This window comes from Terrapene carolina, unplaced genomic scaffold, assembly GCF_002925995.2.
Source record: "Terrapene carolina triunguis isolate 2854851 unplaced genomic scaffold, T_m_triunguis-2.0 Scaffold67, whole genome shotgun sequence".
Taxonomy (NCBI): Eukaryota; Metazoa; Chordata; order Testudines; family Emydidae; genus Terrapene; species Terrapene triunguis.
The window spans coordinates 37,826,291-37,834,289 of record NW_020664418.1 but is presented as its reverse complement, the minus strand read 5'-3'; the positions used below and the strand labels follow the sequence as shown (position 1 = coordinate 37,834,289).

General features: G+C 46.5%; 1 protein-coding gene across 2 annotated transcripts in view; it reads left to right on the top strand.

Annotated features, from left to right (window-relative positions):
• The first annotated feature begins 702 nt into the window (after positions 1–702).
• Positions 703–7,999, top strand: part of ABHD2 (abhydrolase domain containing 2) — a 65,140-nt gene continuing 57,843 nt past the window's right edge. Inside the window, exon 1 of one of the 2 annotated variants that reach the window (XM_024207225.1) lies at positions 703–779. The gene's annotated coding sequence lies outside the window, so the exon portion shown is untranslated. Of the gene's footprint in view, positions 780–4,737; positions 4,812–7,999 lie in introns of those variants that run through there. The other variant, XM_024207226.1, reaches the window with a different exon arrangement.

Below are 7,999 nucleotides of genomic sequence, written 5' to 3'. Positions count from 1 at the left end.
GCCCTGCCCCCGGCGCTCTGGCCGCCAGAGGGGGAGAGCCGAGTCCCAGCCGGGGCTCGGCGCCCTCCCCCCGGGGCTCCGGCCGCCCCCCGGCGCCCTGCCCCCAGCGCTCTGGCCGCCGGGGGGGGGGGAGAGCCGAGCCCCAGCAGGATCAGCCGCTGCGGGGGTGAGCATGGGGTGGGTTCGCTCTCCACCCTGGGCCTCCCCTCTGCAGCAGGCCCCCAACCCACCCTCTGGGAAACACTGGATCTAGGGTCAGACTAAGGGTCTGGCACTGAGCTGGGGCCCTCCTGGGGGGCTGGGCAGGCTACAGAGCAGTGGGGAGCCAGGTACATGGGGCCTGGCAGGTGGCTGGCTGGGACCAGCCCTGCCCGCAGAAAAGCCAGGCCGTGTTGGTGACTCAGGAACAGGCCAGCTCCCCACCCGCTTCCCCGGCCCCTACCCCTCCCTTTCGCCATCCACCCCATCATAAAGCCAATGGCCGTCACCGCCCACCTCTGACTGACAGTGACTGAAAGCCAATGGAATCCAAAGATCCACCTCAACTGCTCCACAAGCAGCCAACAGCTGAGCAGCTACAGGGTGTGAGCGTTTCCCCACCCTTACCCCGGCCTCCTGGCCAACCTCAAGCCGTTTTTGGGGAGAGTGGCGTGGCCAGTCTCCAATCGCATTGCACGAGAGGTTGCTAAGGGGTAGTTGGTAGCAGGGCCGGCTCGGCTGCAGACCGATGGGAACTGGTGCCGGAAGCGTCGAGAACAGCGACCAGGCTGGGCCTACAGGTGAGGTGGGCAGGGGCCGAGACCCCACCCATAACATCCCGGGGGCAGGGCGGGGAGACGGGTAGCGATCGGTTGTTCTCCCTCTCCCCGCCATCTCGTGAGGGGAAGGGGCGCCGGGCGGGGATCGAGTGTCCCGCACACCCCGCATCCATGGGGGGGAGAAGAGCCGGGTAGGGATTCAGTGCCTCCCTCTCACCCCACATCCATGGGGGAGGGGAAGCGCTGGGCAGGGATCTACCCCCCCCCGACCATGATGGGGGGGGAAGAGCTGGGTAGGGATTAAGTGTCATTACCCCCCCACACACACACACACACCATGATGGGGAGGGGCTGGGCAGGGATTGAGTGTCATTACCCTTCCCCCCCCCCCCCCCGACCATGATGAGAGTGGGGAAGAGCTGGGCAGGGATTGAGGTCCCCACTCCACATCCATCTAGTGGTGGGGAACCCAGCGGGGATATGGTGTCTTCCCCATCCCTCCTTGCATCCATCTGTGGGGTGGGGGACCTGGGCAGGAATCAAGGACCCTTCTCTTTCTCCCCCATCCCTTTGGCCCTCTCCTGCCTCTATGGATGACAAGGCCTTCCCTCCCACATCAGAGCAAGGATAGCCCTTATTGCACACTTACTGGTGTTCTGTGCAGCCCAGTTCAAAATTACCCCAATATCACAGGCTTTCACCTGTACTTTACAGAGCCCATGCCTCATGTGGGTGCATATGACCTCCAGAATGTTCTCTGGCATTCATCATCTGCTTTCTCCCTTTCTTAACATGCTCTTCCTCCCCCATCCCCATGACAAAAAATTCTCACCCTTCCTGAGGCTTTACGTGTTCTGGATATTTGCAACCTGTTCTCATGTCTTGTCCTCTTCCCTTTCCCTGTTTCCATTTAGCTATGCTGCATGTGTTTAGTTCTTTCTTTGTAATTCAATCCCTTCAACTCAGGAGCACTTTTATTACTTCTGGTCATTGGCATCTGTCTGTGCAGTCTACCAGGTGCAGTTATTTCAGTTCTATATAAAGGGACAGTTGCCTCCCAGTTTGGTGATGTGATGCCTCTGTGTGTGCAGTCCAAAATTGCATTAGCCTCTATTGCACCCATATCACATTGCAAACTCATGTCTTGTTTGCTGTCCACTATCACCCCTAAGTCTCCTTCAGCTGTTCTTGCCTTTCAAGTGTCACCTTCCCATTAGAAAAAAAGGATTGTTTGCCTTACTCTGTAGGTTGTAGCTATCTAAGTTGTACCTCCATTTTCCTGCTCTTTAATCTCTTGTTTTCCTTGTATTATTACTTTGTTCTCACTGGTGTCTGAAATACCCTTCTGATTTGGGATCAGCAAACTTAATAAGCCATAATCTGTCTTTCCATGTCATTTAATAAAGATCCTAAATAAAAATGTACATAATATGAAACCCTGCTGCACCCTTCCTTCCTCCCGTCCCCAATAATATTTGGCATTGTTATAGCACCTCCTCATCCAAGGATCTCAAAGTGCTCTGCAAGGGTGGAGTAGTATTGCTATCCCCATTTTACAGCTTGGAAACTGAGGCATAGAGGTGAAATGACTCGAGTCGCAAGTTGATGGTGGTAGACCTAGGAACTAAAACTCAGGTCTCACTTCAGTCTGGTATTCTATCTACTGGATACATTTCCCTCTGCTACCTCCTTCCCTGGCCAACTCCTAGCACCTACCTGATAAATTTCTGAGGCAAGATGGGTGAGGTAATGTCTTTGATTATGCACTGAATGAGGTACACCATGTGTTGTGGTAGGCATGGGTAAATTGTGGGGTGGGGTGGGGTCTTCTTTAAGTTCTTTATTGTAGGTGGTGTCAGAGTTGTTGGTTGGCCTCATTCACATAGTCACCACAGTTGAGGACTACAATGGCACCCTCTTTTTCTGCTGATTTGATCACTATCTGGTGGTTAGATTTCAGGGACTGTATAGCAGTCTTCTTGGCAGTTTAGAGATTATGATGAAAATGATGTTTTTAAGGACTTCACTGTCAAATTTTTTTTTGGGGGGGGGGCGTCCAATACAAGATATTACCTCACCCACGTTGTCTCTCTAATAGCTTTGGGCCAACACAGCTACAACACTGCCATATTTCTGGCATTCTGTAACCAACTCTAGATGTCATTTGACTACCACTTGCGGTCTGTTCAGTTGTCAGTCTGAGAGACAGTGCTCTGTCCGAGTCAGTTTGGGTTTTCCAGGTAAGATTTCATGTTACACTCTATCAAATATTGTACTGCTGTTCATGTGTTAGAGCTGTTGTATGTCTTTCATCAACTGATGTTTTAAGGTATTTTCTTAAAAACTCATCCTTGTCTGCAATGACTAGTTCTTTATTAAACCAACAACTATGCATACATAGTTCCCGCTTTCTTTGGCACCTAGATAACTACCTGTTTTGGTTTTGATTGAAGTTATAGTTGTCCTATTGTCATGGTAAGTACCAGAATTGCTATTTCCTTTTTTTATATATAAGATGACTACCATGCTTCCTTCCTCTCACGACTGCTGGTCTAGAAATGCCCGTGGGCCGGGCTTATTAATCGAATCAACTGACTGGTACAAAGTGTTCAGTTTTTCATTTTATTACTTTTTATCAATCGCTGTTTTATTAAGCTAAATAGCTGTTACTGCCTAATTGTCATAACTCAATTTCAATGAGATGGGCTTTAAAAAGTAGCTCAGCCATTTTAGAATTCTCACTGTACCCTTCCTCATTTTATTAGACCTACTTGCTTTCATGTTTGGTTGCCACTTCTCTACTTCTATCAGCTGGACTTTGGCTAGACCTTCATTCTGCATTTTTTATTTGTTTTTTTGGTCCCCTTCCTTCAATTTTTTTCCCCCTTGCCAAACCTTAACTCAGTTCTTATATGCTGGTTTGGTTCCTACACCACAAGGGATGCTTGGGCAGACTGCTGTTTTTCTCCTGGTCCAGTAGAGGTGCATAGAGCCCTGCAAATCTGTGGATATCCACTGACCATGTTTGCGGATCAGATGTGTATACAGATTTTGTATCTGCGCAGGGCTCTAGAGATGCATTCATTTTGCTCCATTGTTCATCCTCTTATAGGCTTCATTAGTGAGGGCACAGGACAGAAAGCTGCATCTTTAGGCAACTGGATACAACAGGCTCTAATCTGTGTTTTCTTTAATAACCCCTTGCCATACGTATCCTGTAGGATATATTTGCAGCTTTTTTGCACTGAGCGTAACTTGCAGGCTTGTCTACACTTACAGCACTGCAACTGCACCCTCTTAATGAAGACGCTGCCTACACCAATGGGAGAGCTTCTCCTGTCAGCGTAGGTACTCCACCTCCCTGAGTGGTGATAGCTAACGGGAGAAGCTCTCCTGTCAACATAGGAGGTACTGCACTGGGAGTAGGTCGATATAACAATGTTGCTTAGAGATGTGGATTTTCCACACCCCTGAGCGACGTAGTTATGGCGAAATAAGTTGGTAGTGTAGACTGAGTCTCAGTGGGGGATGGCAGTTGCCCCAGGCTTTACTGGTGCTGGAGAGGGATAAACTCTCCCTGTTTCTCCTGGGGATGAAGTAGCTTCTTACAGGAAGAGCTGTGGCTGTATATCCCTTCTGTCACCATCCCCCACTGTGAAAAACAGCTTCTTCTGGATGGAGCTTTGGCTTCTGAGTGAACTTTTTCTAGCCCTCTTTTCTCTTCAGGTGATATCTGGGCTTTCTATTTAGTGAGCTAATCCAAGATTGCTGTAAAGCATCATAGATGGGAGAAGCACTTGTGTGACAGATAAAGCTGCACCCTCAAAGATGCTTCCCTATCCTGAAGGGCACACCGTCCCAAATATCAACACTGTCGTGGGTGGAGGTAATAGTTGAGGGGGATGAAGTGATGAAGGAATAACCAGAATAACACTGTGGATTTGCTTGGCAGGTACAAGTCAAGTTGGTTCCAAGTTGTAGAAAAAGATGGGGTTTGGGTGTCTGGCGCTCAGGTGCGATGGAGACAGCTATGAACAAAGCAGTTAGAAGTTAGTAAGTACAAAATCAGTTGCTCTTTGGACTGGGATTTGTAGCATCCGTTGTCTACCTGGGCTGTTTTGTATTTAATAATTGTAAGTAAACAGTTTGCTAATTCCAGTAATTACTCCCTTGGCCTTTCTGTTCCTCTTTTGTGTTTACAAAAGATTGCAGATTAATTTTAGTGGTGGCATTAGGATTTTATAATAAACACTTTCAATGGCCAGTAATACTGCCAGTAATACTTACCCAGGATAAATCTTGACATACAAAGTCTCAGCCTGGGCACAAACTAGCTCAGGGGTCGGCAACCTTTGGCACGCGGCTCGCCAGGGTAAGCACCCTGGTGGGCCAGGCCAGTTTGTTTACCTGCCGCGTCTGCAGGTTCGGCTGATCGCGGCTCCAAGTGGCCGCGGTTCGCCGCTCCAGGCCAATGGGGGCGGCGGGAAGCGGCGCGGGCTGAGGAATGTGCTGGCCACCGCTTCCCGCCGCCCCCATTGGCCTGGAGCGGTGAACCACGGCCAGTGGGAGCTGCGATCGGCCGAACCTGCGGACGCGGCAGGTAAACAAACCGGCCCAGCCCGCCAGGGTGTTTACCCTGGCGAGCCGCGTGCCAAAGGTTGCCGACTCCCGAATTAGCTTTTAACCAAATTTTGCTTTAGGTGGCAGGTCTAGTGGTTTCACCTGCTCTGGGGCCAATATTTTGTATGGAATATTAAGGTTTTCTGAAGTTCTGTTAGTGTTTTAGAGTTATTTTCAGTTATGGTTTTGGATTTGTTCTAAAGATTATTCAACATACACTGTATTTGTGATGTAAAACATTACTTAAATGTTAAAAATAAACCTCACCTGCTGCTGTTAATCTAAAATGTGCATGAACTGTTTTAATATCTCCAAACATTTGAAATCTGATCATATGTACAAATAAACATTTCCCACTCTTTCTTTAAAAGCCAAATCTAGTGTTAAAGGTTCATCTGATGGATAAGTTAATCATGTATTTAAAAGGGTTGATTAACTTCAATACCAGACAACCGATTTCAATGTCAACGGGGAAGGAGGGAAACAGCCGTTTAAACTAAGCTTTTTGCTTAAAAATAAAAATAAATAAAAGCCACTGTTGTCGCTGGTACGTCTCCAGAGTTAGCAATGGTGGGAATGCTAATGGAAAGAGGAGTGCAGGCAGTTGGCAGCGTTTTAAGCACAATTTAACACTATCCAAAGGACTTTTGTACAGCATGGTGCTTACAATTCTGGTACTTGCTCCAGGGTAGCACTCCCATTGATAACATAAATTCAGTGCTGCTAGTGCTAGCAGCAGTGGTAGGAAACAAACATAAGATGTCCTGTGTTATCCCCTGTGTCACTGCATACATGCAATAGTAGAATAGTTGCCTGGTACTGAAGTTGCATCACACCATTAAGAAATTTCTGTTTCAGCATCTGCATCACTTCAGTTAAACAGCATGAAAATAGGTAGTCGGAAGTGGAATCGTGGGGAGATCGATCCAGGGCATTAGCATTCTTTGTCACTTTGGATTGAGCTCTCAGGAATGCTAGACCCTTCGATAACTCCTCTTTTAAAAAAGCTTTTGTTGTCACTTAAATAAGGTGTTTTTACATCTGTCACATTTGTAAGAATGAGGAAAATTAAATCTAACCAATTTATCACAATTTCAGCTGTTTGCTTTTTACAGTTTCAGGTTGTCTGCTCAAAAAAACCCAGTAATCTTTAATAGCTGGAATGTAGTTGATTTCACTTTCTACTTCTAAAGCATTAGCTCAGTACAGCAGATTCAGTTGCAATCTTTCCACGGGAATAAATTCCAAATACATTTGTGTACACTGGAACTAAAAATAAACATGGAAACATTCTTAGAATTGTGACAAAACTCTGCCTTAAAAAAACTAATTTGAGGGTTGGGGTTGCATCTCATAATGTCTATGGAAGGCATTGTGTGTGTCAAAATAACGAAATGTAATGCACACCAATACACTGACAGTGCAAACTATTTAACTAATTCTAATGTATACTTAATCTACAATCATAAGCTACGTACTGGATGTGTGCTAACCCTCACACGTATAGTACCAGCTGATGTCTCTGGCCTGGCTGGAGTTTGGGGTCCTCTGGCAATATGGTATGAATGTGCCCTTCTGTAGGGAAATTGTGGCAAGAATTGGTTGGGTCACGGGATGTGGCAGTGATTTTTATCCTTTGATTCATAGTAGGGGCAGGGTCTCAGGTTCTGCCTGGCAAGGAAAGCCATTTTAATGAACTAGAAGTGCAGAGTTTAGATTTATTAAATTTGTATTATGGTATGGCCTGGTAATCCTAGTCAGAATCCCATTTTTCTAGTTGCTGTTCAGACATGCATTAAAATCTGAAGTGCATATACTGTGAGAAATATGCATGATTAGTTAGGCAGAACTAGGTTAGAAGTATTAAAGTGAACTGATTTTGGGGAGGAAAATAAGCACCTAAGAACCTTTCCAGATTACACTACTCACTGAGTTTCACTGGGAGTTTGGCATTTCACTGCCCTTTGTGCCTTTGCAGAGATTTTTGGGGGGGAATGAGAGGGGTGTGGAGGGTGACATTTTCTAAAAACCTAAATATCAACGGATGGAGCTCTCGACTGACTTTAAGGCTTTACATATCTTGCATTCCTGGTCAGTCCTCACCAGAAGCTGAGAACTGCGTGTGCCAGAAGCATTCTGTGTATTGTTCTTAACTAGGTGACTATGTGTTGGGCTTCTTTAAAGTGGTCCTTGTACTTCTGCTTATGTCAGTCTTGAAATGATGTTGCCTTGTTTTTAGTTTTTGAATTTATGAATATAAAACTTAAAATTAAAGAGTTCCCCTAAACTCGTGCTACTAGTTTTCATTGGCTGCTTTGTGTGAAGGGCTCTGCAAGATTCCTCTTCTCATGCATGGTCTCAGAAAATGGAATTCTCTGCGCACTATTCCTGCTTGTACATTTCCTGCAAGTGCTGGGAGACTGCACAGATAACCCTGGGCGGCTTCACGGGAAGATACTGTTCCCTCTAATGTTGACTGTGTAGGTATCATTCTCTAACTATATTTTATAATATTTGAGGCTGGCCTGTTTGTCTAGTGCTTTTGGACTTTGTCTCTTGGTTACTTTGCAGAGAAAGCTGTGATGAGCGCTCAGCCCTGGGTGGGATGAAGTGTATCTTAT